We start from the raw sequence: 19,619 nt of genomic DNA on the forward strand, positions 1-19,619 counted from the left end.
CTAAGTAAAGACTCTTTGAAATGAGTGGGAGCATTCTCTTAAACCGTTAAGAAAAGAATGAGGTTCAAGAAGTAAAGATTATAATGGAATTGATACAAGGTATTGTTAAAAGTAAAGTTGTTGAGAATATCGATACTAAACCTATCAATCCCGACCGATAAAGTTTCCACTGTCTTAAATGTTGGACACTAGAAAGGAAACTACCCCAAATTATTGAAGAATCAACAAGTTAGTTGTGGGACATCTAATGGGACCTTCTTCTTTAAATGTTTATTTGATTAAACATAAATTTTGCTAGTACTAATTCGTTAATATTAGAAACCAGTGGAGGTTTTCATCATTGTATTCGACACATAGGATGATTAGAATAGGACGACTAGCAACGATAATGTCGAGAGATAGAGTAATTGTGTACTCAATCTAGTTTTTGGATTTAAAGTTGTACTTAATTGTGACTATTAAGTGCACAAACTCTAAATAAGAATATAAACTTGTTAAGATACAAAAGAGGTTTCACTTTTGGGACCCTATACACCACGATTTGATGTATGGCTAGCCCATTATCAAGGTGAATATATTCTAAACCAAACTAGAATGATATATCATGTAGATGATGTAAGACTCAAATTGGTAACCCAAGATTAAACCTTAAATTCTGGAATGATGAACGCAAAGAGTTATCGAGTACTCTTGAAGCCATTAGATTGTTAATGGTTTATGCGTATCTTGTATTCAAAGCATGATATCTCGTGCCTTTTGGTTGAAAAGGAGATCGAGGTTGTAAATCATTGATCCATAAGAAGTTGATCATTTCCTTTTACCAACGATTTAAGTTGATGCTAATGTGTTCACTTAATAAGATAAATAGAGAAATCTTTGAAGAAGTTCAAAAATTCAAAGAATCACGATTTAGTCGTAATGGGATTATCAAAGTGAAGACTTTGATATAAACCAAAGGAAATGTGATATAGTATCACAAATTAATCTCTCTTAGCACGCATTATGGGATAATGTGTGATTGGATAAGAATTCAAACGCTATTCGATATGGTTTGGACTTCAATCAAGTTACTTTGAGTTACTTGATCACTTTTGGGGATTTTATCATTTTGTCTAAATTATTTTTCCACTAAATCTAAAACGGATTATATGAGATATGATATGGTAGTGTACCATGCTTGTATGTTTTCACAAAGAAACAAATGCTCATTTTTCCCTTTCAATTATCACGAGTACGACGGGTTTGCGGCTCATGAAGCTGTCTTTCTAAAATACAAGTTTATTTTTAGAAGACAGAGTGGGAGAAATTATTCAAGAGCCACAAACAATGCCACATAGAATGTTATGTCGCAAGAAACTGGTCTTTCTTGACTACATGAGACGTTTTGTGTAAGATGTTGTTTCTTTAAAACCTAGGAGGTTAAATTCGTCACTTGTTGAAAATGATGAATTCATGCCACTTTTATGAAAGTAAAGAGCTTATAACTTACAAAAGAAATCGTTTGATTCAAGTTGATTACTTCTAGAAAGTAATGAACATATGACTTACATGAGAGTGTTTAAGTCACAACTCACTACAAGGCTTAGAACCATGAAAATCCGAAATTAAAAGTCTTGATTAGTGTCAAAGGGTTTTTTGCACTAATAAAGAGAGATTTCAAAGCAAGATTGGTGGCAAAGAGTTTTGCACTGGTTGAAATGCTTAAGTCTATTTCGATCTTCTTAGGGATTGTGTTTCATTATTATGAAATACATAGCGAGTGAATCTAAAACCCACTTCTTCAATTAGAAGGAATGTATTAAATACATGTCTTGAGTTTTATAGATTCTTGCAATCCTAAGATAATGTGAAACTTAAGAGAGAATCTTAAGTAGGACATCAATGAGTTGGAATCAACATTTTGATCATGTGATAAAACGTTTCTCAATAAGTCGAGAAGTTGTGTTTATACATGGAGTTTAGTGGGAGTTACGGAAATTTTAATTAGTCTTATATGTGGATGACATATTGATCATTAAGAATGATTTAAGACTTTTGGAGTATTATAATACATCTTGAATATCCGGATTTATGAAGATAAATCCACATGATATTAGCGTCAATAAGAAGTCTTATGTTGATAAGATTCATGGCTAGTTCAATTAAATTGAACATATTTGATTGATTCCATTTGCTTCCGCTGCCGGATCAATTAAATAAGTAATGATGTATAACACTTCATATGCTTCGAGTATGATGAATTGTTTTAAAATCGAATTTAAGTAATCTTTACCAAGTAAGCCATAAAGATTACCCTTAAGTGCTTGCAGAAGCATTAAGGAAGTAAAGCAAAGTGTTTTTGATGTAATTTTGTGTAAGGGTGTTACACAAGTGACAATTGACAATTGAGATTGCGCATGGTTTATGACAAAACCATAATCAAAACACATTAGGATGGTTAAGATACCATTGTGGCTATGTTAATTAAGAAGTAGATTTTCTAGAATCGTTCTAGGCAATAAAGAACAATGAGAGATATTTATAACGGAAATTGAGTACACTTGCAATCATGAGATGTGCAAGAGGATGAGTCCGCACTGTGAAAACAGTGGGAGCTATTCTTAGGCTAGAGGACCTATGTCTTGATTGGATCTCGACACGTACTCAGAAAGTTTTGTAATGCAAATGTATACATTACAAAGGAAAACGAGTATGTAGTAAGGTTGAGTAAGGTACAAGAAGTTGATAAAACCTACTAACCAAAGCCTTCTCATAGGCTTAACATGATGAGTCATGTCATTTCAATTAAATTGAGATGAACAACTACATTCAAGATCAAACTGGATTATAGAATATGAAGTAGTAATCAGGCATTGACTATTCATATGTGATAATCGCATTTGTCGTTCGAGTTTTTACTTTTAAAAAAAAACTCTTTTCTTATACTTTGTTACATCCAAACGGGTTGTAGAGACAACATTGAACCCCGTTAAAGTGAACACGGATTAGCATTGTATTCGCCCATAGTCACTTGTATGAGGTGACGTCTCGAAGTGACTAGAGTGTGATGCGATTGATGGCAAGTTCAAGTGCCATAGAGTCATGTGAGATGACTAGTCGATCACATAGGCAGACTATTAGGAACACTTTGTCGGGCAGTGACCACTTATAGAGTTCTTGAAAATTTATATAGCCTGGTCGTGGCGAGAGCTACTATAGTATTCTAATGAGTCGATTCTTTTGACTAAAGACTGTTCGCCTAAGGTGGCACAGTTTCAGATTAACTTTGATTTGTGTTACTACGACCTTCGTAAATGGGGTCAAATGGGCATATTTTGGGTTATGATGGCTGTGGCTAGTCGAAGGGAGTAAGTGCGATAGGAATTGTCCACCCCTTTGTCAGGGTTAAAATAATATCTCAGGGCCACTCGAGGAGTAATGAACTGGAAAAGCGTGGCCACGCTCGGAATGTATCTATGATAGATAAATCCGGTCAATCAGTTATTCTCCAGATCGAGGAAACCAATCTCGATATGATCACTTGCAAGTACGACCCAAAACACACCTTGCATTGAGTGGGAGATAGTAATAGGACAAGAGAATTGGTGACGCACACTTGTCGAGGACAAGTGGGAGATTGTTGGAGTAAGTGTCCTCCGACAATAATGCGATCACAATTGTTGATCATATTGATCACATATTTAAATCTCATACCAAGAATACGAAAGGGATGATACATTACATATATAGTCAACTGGTCCACACATATCGATAATGATTGAGTGGCTAGAGTTTGACATTCTTGTCGTGATGGACGGTGGTGATCGATTGATCCCTTGAGGTCACACCTAAAGGACGATTCCCTTAATTGAAAAGGTTAATTAATTGTATGCCGTCTGATTAATTAATTCCTTAAAATTGAACAAATTATTATCATAAGAGAGAAAATGACATCTTATTATAATGTGATTAAATGAGATTTTATTTAGTAATTTAAGAAGTTATATTACTAAAAGTAATCGGTGTTTGCGAAACACGCGAGATGAGAATGATAAGTTAGTTATAATCACAAGATGTTGTGAATTATACTAACTAGTAATTAAATTACCATTTTATGAGAAAGTAATTTTATATTACTAGTCAATTTGTTAAATATGATTTATTTAATTTGTAAATGATATTTAATTTTTTAAATATGCATTTTAAATTAAAACATGACATAAGACATGTCACATGTCACATGACATACAATTGTACAATTGACAAAAATAAAATGGACTCCATATTACACTATAGAAACCGAAATATTGGAGGTAGTATGGGTGAGTGGGTGTTTTGTTTAATGGATAAATAAAACACTATGATTACCTACAATGTAGGGTAGTCTTACACCTACTTTACTTAATAAGAACAAAAGTAAAAAGGAAAGACCATGCATTGGTCTTACACACTCCTCCAACCGGTTTTGTGAGCATGCATAGAGAATTTTATTCTCTTAATTTCATTATCATTCATTTTCTAATATCACATGCAAAAGGTTCATGTATTTTCTCTCTTCTCTCTCTTTAATCTTCATCAAAAAGATGAGATTTTAATTCAAATTGTTCATGAAAGATTACTAAAATTATTAATGTAATATATGAGTATTAGTAATCGATTTTAAGGTAAACTATATTACAAACATCTAGTACATGTTAGTTTGTGGGATTAAGGGATAGTTTTGGGTGCTACTAATTGGAGGGCTTCTATTTTGAAGTCATGAATGTTCATCCAATATTGGAAAGCTCAAGAACTAACAAGAAGGAGATCTTGTTGGTGCCCATTTGACCGAAATTTTAATGGTGAGAAATTGATTTTCTTATCTCCTCTTATTTAGTTTGCATGCATAAGATCTAGAATTTATTTTATGACTAAATAAATTTGAAACATATAAGAATATGTTAAGTAATGAGATATAGATTTCCAACAGCAGCAAATTGTAAAAATCATATCTACTTGCTCAGATGGTCTAAAAATATCCATGATAGCTTAAATGAAATCTAAGGATGTTAGATTTCACCTACAAATAGAATCACACAAAAATAACGGCTAAATCTTGAGTTCTGCAGTGTTGAACACTAACAGGTCATTTCAGAAAACATCATTGCATTCCTTCATAACAATCTTTGGATAAAACAAGAGACTTAGCTCCTTGCATGACTCTCCAAAAGGGAGAGTCACATAGCCTTATCTCCTGCTCCACTAGCTAACAGACTACTCACTACACATCATGATTAATATTCTAGCAATGGTGTCAAATATCACAACACAATTGAAGATAATGATTAAGCAAGGTAATAAAACAAGAGATTAACAAGTAATAAAAGAGGGATTAAGAAGGTTACCAACATGGAAAGTAAAGATGAACATAAATAAAGAAGAATCCTTGAAAAAAGATGGAGACTTGTCACTTAGTCTTCAAATACATACCCAAAAGATCCAAATGTAAATTACTTGAGATGAACAAAGGTAATGAAAGAATAATAGAAGAAACCTTTGATTAATGGTGGAGAGTTGTCAACTCCCCAATAAAAACCTAAGAATTCTTCAAGTACAAAGCTAGATCTAAGATTGTATGAGAAATAATTAAGGAAAGATTAAAGTGCAATTTGTGGAATGATTAAAGACTAATTTGTTGGAGTATGTGTCCTCGACAATAATGCGATCACATGTTTAAATCTCATATTAAGAATGCATGAGGGAAAGTAATATTTTATTGTCAACTGATCCACATTAATCGGTAATGATTGACTGACTAGAGTTTGACATTACTGTTGTATGACGGTGGTGATGAGTTGATCCCTTAAGGTCATACCTCTAGGGTAACACTCTTAATTGATTAATTAATTAATTAATTAATTGTATGATGATACAAGTTAATTAATTCTTTAAAATTGAACAAATGATTTTGTGAGTGAGAATACGTACTTATTGTAATTCGATTAAATAAGATTCGTACTAAGTGATACCGTCGTTTTGTATCAAAATTAAATTTATAATTCCAAACTAAAACTATAGCTAGTGATAGTAAGGGTCGAACCACAGAGAGACAAGGTTGATTTTGTTTGCTATTTTTCAGTCTATAAAAGTAACAATTAATTGGGGGGTTTTGAGATTGGTTGACTAAATTGACTAATTGCTAAAATGAAATTTCTCAACAAGATAAAAAGAAGACCGGGAACTTCGGTTCACCATGGCAGATGTCAGGTCAGTAAGGTAGCATAGATCTCATAATACGGTCTCAGGGAACACAAGCTAGCCTTTCGATCGAAGCTCAATTAACCTTACGGTCTATTAATTCCCTAGAATTTCTCAAAGCTTTCGCTCAGGGGAAATTCCAAATCTAACGATAATTCAAATTACTAATCTTTCAATCTAGTAAAAAGGGTTATCAAAAGACAACAAGACTAATACGGAAGGATTCATACTACAAAACAATCCTAATTTACGCCATGGCTCACCTAGTTCCCAATCAAAGAGATTACCTACGCATAATTAAAATTATACCAACTACAGAATTAAAGGCAATAGATAAATTTAACATGATTGAAATTTCTGAAATTTAAGTGAGAACAAAGTAATTGAAACAACAAGAAATTGAAGAAGAAGAAAATTGCATAAAACTTACTAATCAATACGATGAATAACGTAATCCAATTCGGGGTTTTTTCGCTCCCAAAGCTAGATCTAAAACTGAGTTTTCCAATAATGAAAAGCATAACCTAATAATTGCTGCGTTCTACTGATAAAAGATACCCAAAAGTTAATTACAAGTTGGGCTTTTAAAAGTCTAACACGAAGAAATAAATCTCAGCTCGCAGACCGGTCGATCGACCGGTCAGCATGGTCGATCGACTGATGGTAGCAATCCAGTAGCGTCTGATGAACTTCAGTGGTCGATCGACTTTACAGCATAGTCGATCGACTGATGGTGCTATGCAGAAACACTTCTTTTCTTCAAAAACAGCTCCTTACTCCAATGCACGCATCCCGAGGTGAGTGAGTACGAACCTCCTTCTTCCAAGCTTCCCTGAAGTTGCCTCCGGAGGACGATTTAGGCTCGATTTAGCTTACTTCCACTGATTCCTACAATAAATCATAGGAAATGCAAAGTAAACCGTTTCGGGAGAAATAGTAGCTTAAGGCTAACAAATACGCATGGAAATACGTGCCAAAACCGCAGATAAAGTGTATAGAATATGCACGTATCAAATCTCCCCAAACCAAACCTTGCTTGTCCCCAAGCAAGCACTATGACCCATATAAAAACTAAATGGAAAGGAGTACATCTCATAGCTAGCTACAAGTCAATGCCAAACCGTTTAATGCACATAGTCAACTACTGCAAAGCTTAAATCAAGTGAACAAATTTATGCGTATCATGGAATCAAATCGGGCATTCGACCTTGGAAGACTCATAAATTCGGACTCTCCCGGGTCGCTCTTCCCTCAGCAAGGCAAATGGTAAGATTATATGTAAAAGAGAGGAAAGAAAATACAGTCTCTCAGCTAAACTGAGACCGTCAAAACATGTATGCTTGACTAGTATGAATAATGATTCTAACTACCGTACATACGCATAACCACCGTCAAGGACTATTACATGCCGAACTATTGCAAAATTTGGATATGTGAGGCTAAGTGGGAAAGAAGGGCAAAACAAGTATGGAATTGTGAAGGTAAGTGCCAAGCTAGTACCTAACGAACCATTAGAAACCGCATCCCGTTCTTCCAACTCGAATTATAAACTATGCCTTTAAAAGACTAGGCAACACAATATCCCAAAGCAAACACCTCCAATTCATGAAGTAGGCACATGAGGCGTGTTTTCTATTCAACCAAATCATTATTATTATTTTTTTTCAAATATCTTATTATTCTTTCTTCTTTTTTTTTTCTTTCACTCTTTTTTTTTTTTCAACTTCTGAGCTGGTGGTCGATCGACCAGTGATGGCAGTCGATCGACCAGTGATGGCAGTCGATCGACCACCCTGTCACAGCCAGAGCTCTCTGCCCAGGTAAACGTCCTTTTTTTTCATTTTTCCTGAATTTTTTCAGCTGAAACATTAACATCCCCTTCACTTCTCATCAATACTCACTCCATCAGTACAAAACGAACCAAAACCGCTTCTAATCCGACAAAAATTCCTCTACTACTTCCTAGCTTGGCACAATGGTAGGCTAAGTATGGGATGTAGTTGAGGGCAACTGGCAGTTATGGCTTATAGTGGAGTTAATGGGGTAAAATGAGAAAAGGGAGGATGTAATAGTTCTCAAAACATGCAATACCGACCACAAACCAATGCGTATAGGCAATAAGCAATCAAAACTCATACACGTGCAAAACATGAAATGAAGGGAGTAATACTCTCAATCCTAAATTAACCGGTCATGAATGTCACCAGTTATGGGCTCTATATCTCAGAAAGTATAAGTAGTTTGCCAAAAATAATGAGTCAAGTCTAATTACCCGAAATGAATTCCATAACAAAATTTGAGAAATCACTTTTAATTCTCGCTAAACAGCTGTGAAAAGGGCATGGAATGACATATTTGACTAACAGTGCAAAATCATCATTAATAACTCCAATCCGACTCAACTATATGCAAAAGTAAACGTGATATTTTTTGATTTTTTTGAATTTTTTTTTGATTTTTTTGTTTTTTTTTTGTTTTTTTTAAGGAAGTAATGAAAAACAAATGCAAACCGAAATGCACTAAACATGTGACTGAAATGCAATAAAAAAAACAAATGCAGATGCAAAACAAAAGGCATATGCAAATACCCTCCCCAAACCAAAACGCACAATGCCCTCATTGTGCTCATCAGCAAATCACCAGCAGAAATATGGGAGAATAAAAGCATAATAAAATAAAAGGAAACTAATAAAGAAAGGAAGGAACTCACAAAATACGACCTCCCCAAACCAGCCAAAAGCGGGGAGGTCACCAGCATCTAATCTCCACCATCGTACTCCTCTCCCCTAGACTCTCCGGACCCCGAGTCGCTCTCCTCGTCCGCCTCGGCGGCGCGGCGGTGGCTCTCACGGAAGTGGAGGCACCAGCAGTAGTAGTAGGAGGGGGTCTCCTGGCAGGCTGAGGGTAGCCGCCCACAGGAGGAACAAAGTAGGAAGGGTGAGTCCAAGCACCATGTGGGAGCATCCCCCCGGGCTAACTCCTCGTAGACTGGGTACAGGGCTAGAGTCGTGTCTAGCTTTGTCTTTGGTCAAAGCTCTGCACAAATCACCCAATACACGTGACATTGCCCTCGGTCCATGACCAGGAGGGACAACCAAAGGAGTAGGTGGTCGAAAAGTGGCCGGGTAGCCGGTGGGAGCGATGTAGTGGAGGTAGAGGGTGCTGTGAGGAGGAGGCACGAGCTCTCCTCGAAGTGCTAACGCAGCGAGTGGCCGCCACCGGAGGAAGCTGTAACTAGGCAAGGGCGGCCGAGCGCCCTGAGCGTGGTAAGGGGCGGGATAAGAGGGTAGCCCAGAACAGGGATGCGGTCACAGATGAAAGAATCAATCTTCCACCGCATCTGTCTATCGACCCAATAGACAGCCATCGCGTAAGGAAGATCCATGAAGCGCAGGTCAGGGTCAATGGGGGCCTCCTCTCGAGGGAAAAGTAAAACAAGACGGTTGGCGATACGTGTCACCAACCCGCCACAAGCAATGGTGGTCAAAGTGCCCTCACTTACGATGCGAAAGTGAGCGGCGATCAAGTAGGCAATATTAAAAATACGGGCTATCCGACTTTCAACGTTCAGATAGCCCGCCAAGATAGACAGCTCAATATTATTCACATTATTAGACTCTTTACGGCCAAAAATGGTATTACCCATTAGCCGTAGAAAATAACGAAGAGGGGGCAAATGGACGGAAGTGCCCGTCCTTTTAGGCCCGTGAAAGTCACTGATGCAAGACCACATGACTCGATGAACATCAGAGGTATCCGAGGTTCTGCCCTCGAAATAAAGACCCAAAAATCCAGCGAAATCGGCTAATGTCAAGGAGTAATTGATATTGAATAGCCGGAAGGAGATGCAAGCACTAGTCTTATCAGCCACGAAAGCGGCCGAATCAAAAGCATAAGACGAAAAGAATTCGAGGGTCAAAATATAATACGTGAACTCAGCCATGTCCACTAAACCTGTCATACCCGTCCCTTTTAGCAGGGACACAACCGACTAATGTGACCTAATTTCTCTAAGCTAGGTTTATGGAGAAACCGGGTAGCTGTGACTTTCATTTTCGCAACAAACAGAGAAAATTTAGCCCGCTGAGTAGAAGAGGAAAAGATAACCTGCGGATAGTCAGGTAGACTATCCGTGGTGTCTGCAATCATCAGTGGCGGTCCTCGTGGTCGCTTGGCAGCTCCTTGGCTCGACTGCCCTTCAAACATGTGTTCCTTTCCTTTTGACATTGTTGTTACCTGCAAAAGAATCAAATTAGCAACAATCATCCCCTAACAGTGTCAATTTAAGAAAACCCGAATAAAATCAGAAATTAAAAATCAAGTTAGGGTTTCGAAATATTTGGGGAAAACGGCTTTAAACGCCTCCTCGTTGCTAATTGGTTTCGAAAATCAAGGGGGAATGGGTAAAACAAGCAATTAAAGCATAAAAAGACAAGAAAACAAACCCTAGAATCGATTTCCCCAAATCGAATTTTTCGTCTCAAAGGCACATTACTCGAAAATTTCGCATTAAACCGCAGTAAAAATCGAAAATAAAGCATTCAAAGAAGATAAGGTACATACCTTGAAGATTTACTCGAAGATTAGAGCAAGAAAAGATGAGATTCAGGAAGGGTTTGTCAGGAAATCGCAAGGTAGAGGGAGAGAATAAGGGTTCCTTTGATTTTCTGATTTTGGGAAAGTGAAAGAATAAAAGAATAAGGAGTGAAGACTTCCCTTATTAGCTGCATTCTGATCCCGCGATCTGGTCGATCGACCACTTGACTCGGTCGATCGACCAGTCTCTCCTTTAAACAGCTTCTGGACTTCCTGTGGTGGTCGATCGACTATATGACCTAGTCGATCGACCACTCCCCTATACACAGTAGCTTCTGTTTTCTCCACCTCAGTAGATCGACTGACTCACTTAGTCGATCGACTGACAACGCTGGCAATTAAACTTTAATTCGTCAAAAAGTCATTTGCCATCATAACTTCCTGTCTTTCTCTCACAAATATCCAGTAAACCACCTACGCACTTTGCATAAAATAAATTCCTGCAAAAATTATCAAAGGCGCACATATTCCCAAACCAAGAAATTGCACATTAAAAGAAATTAAAGAACACAAAAAAAACACAAAAATGCAAATTAAATGAAATAACAAAATAAAATTCCTAAATTACAATTAATTACAACCTGGGTTGCCTCCCAGTTAGCGCTGGTTTAAGAGGTCCCGCACGACCTTTTTACCTCACTTTGTATCATCTAATAACGGGTCGAAGTACAGTACCTCGACTTTCCCAACATATGCATCTGATCCATGATAATGCTTCACATATTGGCCATTAACTTTGAACCTTTCTCCAGTAGAGGTCTCCAATTCAACTGATCCGAACTTTGTGACCGTTGTGACCGTGTAAGGGCCAGTCCACCTGGATTTCAGCTTACCAGGAAATAAACGGATATGAGCGTTAAAAAGGAGTACCTTATCGCCAATATGGAACTCGCGCTTGATGATTCTCTTGTCGTGCCAGCGCTTCGTTTTCTCCTTGTAGATCCTAGCATTGTCATAGGCCAGCAGCCTAAATTCCTCTAGCTCATTCAGCTGTGTCATGCGTTTCTCACGAGAGAGGTTAGGATCCAAATTCAAATCACAAATAGCCCACCAAGACTTACGCTCTAACTCAACAGGTAAATGACATGTCTTACCATAAATCAATCGGTATGGTGACATCCCGATTGGCGTTTTAAACGCGGTCCTATAAGCCCATAAGACATCATCTAACTTAAGACTCCAATCTTTCCGTGATTTAGAAACAAATTTGGCTAAGACTTCTTTCAATTCTCTGTTAGAAACCTCAACCTGACCACTAGTTTGGGGATGATACCCCAAACCTCTACGATGTTGGACAGCGAATTTAGTCAATAAAGCACTAAGTTGTTTCTCTTTAAAATGCATTCCCCCATCGCTAATGACAACCCGAGGGACACCAAAACGAGGGAAAGTGATCTTTTTAAATAGTTTAATCACGGCCTTTGCATCGCAATGGGGAGTAGCAATAGCTTCTACCCATTTGGACACATAATCTACAGCTACGAGGATATATTTATTACCTTGACTGCTCGGAAAAGGTCCTTGATAATCAATGCCCCAGACATCGAAAATCTCAACCTCAAGAATGCCTACCTGTGGCATCTCATGTCTCTTGGAAATATTCCCCGATCTTTGACAAGCATCGCACTCAGCAACAAAATTGCGACAATCTGCATGCAAAGTTGGCCAATAGAAACCAGATTGGAATACCTTAGCTACAGTCTTGGACGGACCGTGATGACCACCATAAGCAGAAGAGTGGCAAGCCTCTAGGATATCCTTCACCTCCCATTGAGGCAAGCATCTCCGGATGAGACCGTCTGCGCATTCCTTGAAAACATAAGTATCATCCCAAAAATATTGTCTAGCATCATAAGCAAACCGCTTCTTCTGCTGCCATGAAAGCTCGGGCGGTACCCTACCTGTCATAGCAAAGTTAGCAAAATCAGCAAACCACGGAGGTGGATAAGACCCTGAAGTAATAATAGCTAACAGAAGTCTCATCAGGAAAAGAATCATTAATAGGTAACGAATCCTCCCTTTCTGTCAGCTGCAGACGAGATAAGTGGTCAGCCACCACATTCTCAGCTCCTTTCTTGTCTTTGATCTCCAAATCAAACTCCTGCAAAAGGAGTATCCACCTCAAAAGCCTCGGCTTCGCGTCTTTCTTAACAAAGAGAGTCTTCAGCGCTGCATGGTCAGTATAAACAATAACCTTAGAACCTAACAAATACGACCGAAATTTATCTAAGGCAAAAACTACAGCTAAAAACTCCTTCTCAGTGGTAAAATAATTAATTTGAGCCTCATCCAGAGTTCGGCTCGCATAATATATGGCATTCAAAGCTTTATTCTTTCATTTGTCCCAAAAGCGCACCGACGCATAATCGCTTTGGCATCACACATGATCTCAAATGAGAGGTCCCAATCGGTAATTTGAATGATTGGCGCGAGAAACTAGGAACTCCTTTAACCTGTTAAAAGCGGTAAGGCACTCATCAGTAAATTCAAAGACAGCATCCTTAAGGAGCAAATGTGTAAGTGGTTTAGCAATTTTTGAAAAATCCTTAATGAAACGCCGGTAAAACCCAGCGTGACCAAGGAAACTCCTCACTCCTTTAACATTCACGGGAGGAGGTAATTGCTCAATCACCTGCACCTTTGCCTTATCAACATGTATACCTTTATTAGAAATAAGATGCCCTAACACAACTCCCTCAGTGACCATAAACTGACACTTTTCCCAGTTTAAGACAAGATTAACATCTATACAACGCTGCATGACTTTATCAAGATTAGCTAAACAACGATCAAAGTCATTACCATAAACCGAGAAATCATCCATGAATACCTCCATAATGTTCTTTATATAATCAGAAAAAATCCCCATCATGCACCTCTGAAAGGTAGCGGGGGCGTTACACAATCCGAAAGGCATTCTACGATATGCAAAAACACCCGTGGACGGGTAAAAGTGGTCTTACTCGATCGTCCAGGATGAATAGGGATCGAAAGAACCACGAATATCCGTCTAGAAAACAGAAAAATTTGTTAGAGGCAAGTCTTTCAGTCATTTGGTCAACAAAAGGGAGGGGGAAGTGGTCTTTCTTGGTGGCGGCATTTAACTGTCTATAATTGATGCACATCCGCCACCCTGTCACTACTCGAGTTGGTATTAATTCATTTTTCTCATTTTTAACCACGGTAGTCCCTCCTTTCTTCGGGACTACCTGAACTAGGCTAACCCACTTGGAGATGCCAACTGTATAAATAATACCTGCATCGAGTAGTTTCATCACCTCAGCCATAACAACTTCCTGCATCTTCGGGTTCAACTTGCGTTGACCCTATCTGTAAGGCTTGTGGCCTTCCTCCAGCTCTATCCTGTGCATACAAACATCAGGGCTGATGCCCTTAATGTCATCCAAAGAGTAACCCAAAGCCTTCTTGTTTTTCTTAAGCACACACATCAAAGCAGACAGCTGGTCATCACTAAGCTTAGAGCTAACAATAGCTGGGTACTGCTCCGTATCATATAGAAAAACATACTTAAGATTAGGAGGAAGTGGCTTACGCTCTGGCACTTTTACCTCTACAGCATAGACAGAATCAACTTCAATGGTGTAGCAAGTGTTTACCAAGTTCTCGTTGGCTAGGCTCAAGAGCATCTCATCTTCTTCATCATTGAGCTCGTAGCTCTCCATTGAGGCTACCAAAGCATCTGGCTCCTCAGCATTCTCCTTTGATTACTCCGCACACTCATCTAAACGGGTTAGATCGGCTAAGGGATCCTTGGCTAAGGATTCCTTCCAATTACAATGTGACCACATCAACAATATCAATGGAATAACACGTATCCTCATCAGCAGGTTCAGTCACCTTGTGAGCAAGACTGAACTCAATGGTGTCATCCCCTACCTCTAAGGTGTTGGTTCCGTGTTTGACATCTATTACAGCCCCACCTGTATGTAAAAACGGTCTACCTAAAATAATAAGTATCTGACTGTCCTCTGTAATGTCCAAAACAACGAAATCGACAGGGATAAAAAAACTTACCCACTCGAACGGGTACATCCTCTAGAACTCCTATAGGTCTCTGAGTCGATCTATTTGCCATTTGAACGGTAATATCAGTCACCTTAAGTCTACCAATATTTAACCTTTCGCAAATAGAATACGGCATGACACGACATGGCCCCTAAGTCACAAAGGGCCTTTCCAATTACGTGGTTACCTATAGTGCAAGGAATTGAAAAACTACCCGGGTCCTTTAATTTAGGTGGTACATTAATTTGTGAAAGAGCATTGCATTCTTCCACAAAAGTAACATTACCATCATCACGAAAATTTCTCTTACGATTTAAAATATCCTTCATAAATTTAGCGTAAGAGGGTACCTGGGTAATTAAATCGGTGAAAGGAACCGTTACCTCGAGATTACGGACCATCTCCGAAACTTACCAAACTTACGCTCCGACTTAGTAGCCTTCAAACGCTCCGGATACGGATCGCAAAAGCGGCCGTAGGATCGGTAACCTTCGGCTTCCGTAGGTTTAAAACCACCAAATCAAATCGTCAATGAGTGAAGAATCATGCAAACTAGTTGACGGATTTGCATCTCAGCATCTTGGGATCTCGATCGATCGATCGATATGAGTGGTCGATCGACCAACTTGGCTTGGCGTGAAGCAGTTCTGTTCGTAATTGATTTCGTCAGTGTCACGATCGATCGACAATGTTGGTCGATCGACTTCTGTCTTGGGTGTGAATAGTTTCGATCGAAACTATTTTATCGACAATGCTGATCGATCGACTGACAATGTTGGTCGATCGACCAGAAGTACTGGCAGTTGAGCTCGTTTTTGCACCAGAAATTAAACTAGCCTCCTCATCATTTTCCGAGTCTCCTCTTGGCTTGTTGGAACCTTCATAAGAGAGGCCACTTCTGAGATTAATGGCATTAATCGTTTCAATTGGCCCTTCACATCTGTTTGAAGAATTTTCGACTTGCTTAGCCTCTATATTCTCCAACTGCTTCACAAAATTCTTTGAGGACTCAATCCCGGCTGCTTCCATATTTGCCACTTGAACCAAAAGGGGTTGGACCATTTCTCTCAACTTCTCGACCTCATCTGAGTTTTGAACAGGTATTTCAACTTTCTCCTTGGAAGCTTCAGAAATCTCGAGCTTCTCGAGACGGGCAGTAATAGAAGTAATAAGTGTCACAACGACACTCATTTCATCACTTTGCTTTCGCGAATTTCCACGTGAACTTCCAAACTCAGCTTTATGGACTGCCATCTCCTCGATAGTATTCCAACCTTTATTCTGACCGGTATTGTTTTGAAACCTACCATTCGCAGCTGCGTCCAGGATGACCTTGTAATCATCATATAAAGCGTTGTAGAATAAGTTGCAAAGGTATCACTGCTGGAAGCCATGATGAGGGACAGCTCGGACCAAACTTTTGAAACGTCCCCATGCTTCACAAAAATCCTCATCAACTCCTTGCTGGAAACTTGTGATTTTGTTTCTCAAGGCGTCAGTCTTTGAAAGTGGGAAGTACTTCTTGTAGAAGGCTAATGCTATAGATGTCCAATCCGTGACTCCAGCTGCTACCCTATCAAGGTAGCGGTACCAATCTCACACCGAATCCTTCAAGGAGTATAAGAACATCAACCCCTTTACTTCATCTTGAGTCACCCCAGCTGGTATAGGTATGGAACAGCAGTAGTCCGTGAAAATTTCCATATGCTTCAAGGGGTCCTCATCGGTAGACAAAGAAACCGATTTCGCTCCACTAAATCGATATAAGAGGAACGAAATTCGAAGTTACCGGTAGTAGGGGTAGGTAACTGGTGCCCCTTTGGAAGGTGGTGCTCCTTCGGCTGAAGATTATCATAAATTGTAGCCATAATTGCCAAAATGAGAGTACTCAAGTCTTCCTCTCAAAAAACTGTCTTTCTAAGCGTGCAAAAGCAAAACTAGAAGCAAAGGTAAGCAACGGCCTCAAGGAACCAAAGTTCCTTGAGACAAGAAAAAAATAAACTAAAATAAAGCAAACGTAATTACACCGTCTCCCAACAACGGCGCCAAAATTTGATACCGTCGTTTTGTATCAAAATTAAATTTATAATTCCAAACTAAAACTATAGCTAGTGATAGTAAGGGTCGAACCACAGAGAGACAAGGTTGATTTTGTTTGCTATTTTTCAGTCTATAAAAGTAACAATTAATTGGGGGGTTTTGAGATTGGTTGACTAAATTGACTAATTGCTAAAATGAAATTTCTCAACAAGATAAAAGAAGACCGGGAACTTCGGTTCACCATGGCAGATGTCAGGTCAGTAAGGTAGCATAGATCTCATAATACGGTCTCAGGGAACACAAGCTAGCCTTTCGATCGAAGCTCAATTAACCTTACGGTCTATTAATTCCCTAGAATTTCTCAAAGCTTTCGCTAGGGGGAAATTCCAAATCTAACGATAATTCAAATTACTAATCTTTCAATCTAGTAAAAAGGGTTATCAAAAGACAACAAGACTAATACGGAAGGATTCATACTACAAAACAATCCTAATTTACGCCATGGCTCACCTAGTTCCCAATCAAAGAGATTACCTACGCATAATTAAAATTATACCAACTACAGAATTAAAGGCAAAAGATAAATTTAACATGATTGAAATTTCTGAAATTTAAGTGAGAACAAAGTAATTAAAACAACAAGAAATTGAAGAAGAAGAAAATTGCATAAAACTTACTAATCAATACGATGAATAACGTAATCCAATTCGGGGTTTTTTCGCTCCCAAAGCTAGATCTAAAACTGAGTTTTCCAATAATGAAAAGCATAACCTAATAATTGCTGCGTTCTACTGATAAAAGATACCCAAAAGTTAATTACAAGTTGGGCTTTTAAAAGTCTAACACGAAGAAATAAATCTCTTTCATCGCAGATGGTCGATCGCCTGGTCAAAGCATGGTCGATCGACCGATGGTAGCAATCCATGGCGTCGATGAACCGGTGGTCGATCGACTTTACAAAGATAGTCGATCGATCGATGGTGTCTCTTGTGCGAAACACTTCTTTTCTTCAAAAACAGCTCCTCACTCCAATGCACGCATCCCGAGGTGAGTGAGTACGAACCTCCTTCTTCCAAGCTTCCCTGAAGTTGCCTCCGGAGGACGATTTAGGCTCGATTTAGCTTACTTCCACTCATTCCTACAATAAATCATAGGAAATGCAAAGTAAACCGTTTCGGGAGAAATAGTAGCTTAAGGCTAACAAATACGCATGGAAATACGTGCCAAAACCGCAGATAAAGTGTATAGAATATGCACGTATCAAATCTCCCCAAACCAAACCTTGCTTGTCCCCAAGCAAGCTACGTTAACCGTTTGCAGGATGATTGAGAGTCGAGGCGTCATCCCGACTCAATTTATGTGACAGTCATGTGTATATATGTCGGTCTATGACAGGTTGTGTAAGGCACTTGGCCTGCAGGTACTCGACAGAGTACCCCACACTCTATCGAGTGGCTACAGGAAAGGAAGAGAGAAAGCATTCTGAACTCGGGCTACTCGATCGAGTAGCCAAGACACTCGATCGAGTAACATGGCACTCGATCGAGTACCGTTACCTACTCGATCGAGTAGCACTGTTACAGGAGGTTTTTGAAAATTAAAAATGTTCAATTGTTTTATAACGGCAAGTTTAATGTTTAATGTGGTTATTAGTGCGTAGTAACACCTTTGAACCGCTAAATTCATATGTTGGAAGTCGTGCTTGAAGTTTATAAGCGTATTTGTCACAGCTAGTGTAGCAGCGATAGTTTCTTGTACTTTAATGTTGCATACGCCTTATTACGACTTATTTATCGGAATTATATCTTCTCACACACTTGTGCATACCATAGTATCGTGCCTTCTAGACGGCAGCTAACTAGTCCGGTGGTTAGTGTATAATTGCTAATTTAACGAGTTTGTGCTTAACGAGTAATGTCCGCGATAGATAACATGTTTTAACCCATGTCATGAATCAAATAACAAGTAAAATGCGTGGTAATTTGGGTGGTGAACTTCGGGGACGAAGTTCCTTTTTAGAGGGGAAGAGTAATGTCGCGAAATAAAAAGGTTGCTTTTGAATAATGTTTTGCTTGTTTATAACGTTGTTGGTAGTTGTTTATAATGTTGTTGGTATTATGTTCTGCTTTAGTATAACGAATTACTTTAGTTCTTTAAAGTGAGTGTGGTTGTATGTTTCAAAAGACGGTTATGAAAAAAAAAATAGTTATAGTACGATGAATCGTATTTGAATCATGTTGCCAAGTAACATGGTGGCATTAGTCGTACCACATGAAATTTAATATGAGACATGTTCTAGATTGATAGTTTGATAGTTGTTACTGTGTGTTGGGTGATCGTGAGTGGCGGCGATTCACATTGCGAGTCAGATGTTTTATATATATATATAGAATAACGGTTGACGGTGGTGACGCTTGCGTGACAGTAGTAAGAATCGATATGTATAGATGTGGACGGTGATGATGATGACATGGGGGGGGGGGGGGGGGGATGGTATTTCCAAGAGATAATGGTTTGACCGGGAAGGTTGGTGAGATGGTGTTGGTTCCGTGTCATGAGCGGGAGAGATGAGTTGAACTTCGGGGACGAAGTTCTTTTTAAGGGGGGAAGACTGTAATACCCGTCCTTTTAGGGACCCTTTGACCAGCGTTGACTGACCTTGGGAGCGGGAATAGTCTTAGAAGTAAGTGCTGAAGTCATCTGGGGTTGCGTGATAAGAGTGCTACTCGATAGAGTAGAGG

General features: G+C 38.9%; 1 non-coding gene across 1 annotated transcript; it reads left to right on the forward strand.

Moving 5' to 3' along the window:
* Positions 1-16,225: 16,225 nt before the first annotated feature.
* On the forward strand, positions 16,226-16,334 carry LOC141640566 (small nucleolar RNA R71). Its single transcript, XR_012543061.1, has one exon. It is a non-coding gene; the product is annotated as a small nucleolar RNA R71 (small nucleolar RNA).
* Positions 16,335-19,619: the final 3,285 nt, after the last annotated feature.

The sequence above is a fragment of the Silene latifolia genome, unplaced genomic scaffold, assembly GCF_048544455.1.
Source record: "Silene latifolia isolate original U9 population unplaced genomic scaffold, ASM4854445v1 scaffold_88, whole genome shotgun sequence".
NCBI lineage: Eukaryota > Viridiplantae > Streptophyta > Magnoliopsida > Caryophyllales > Caryophyllaceae > Silene > Silene latifolia.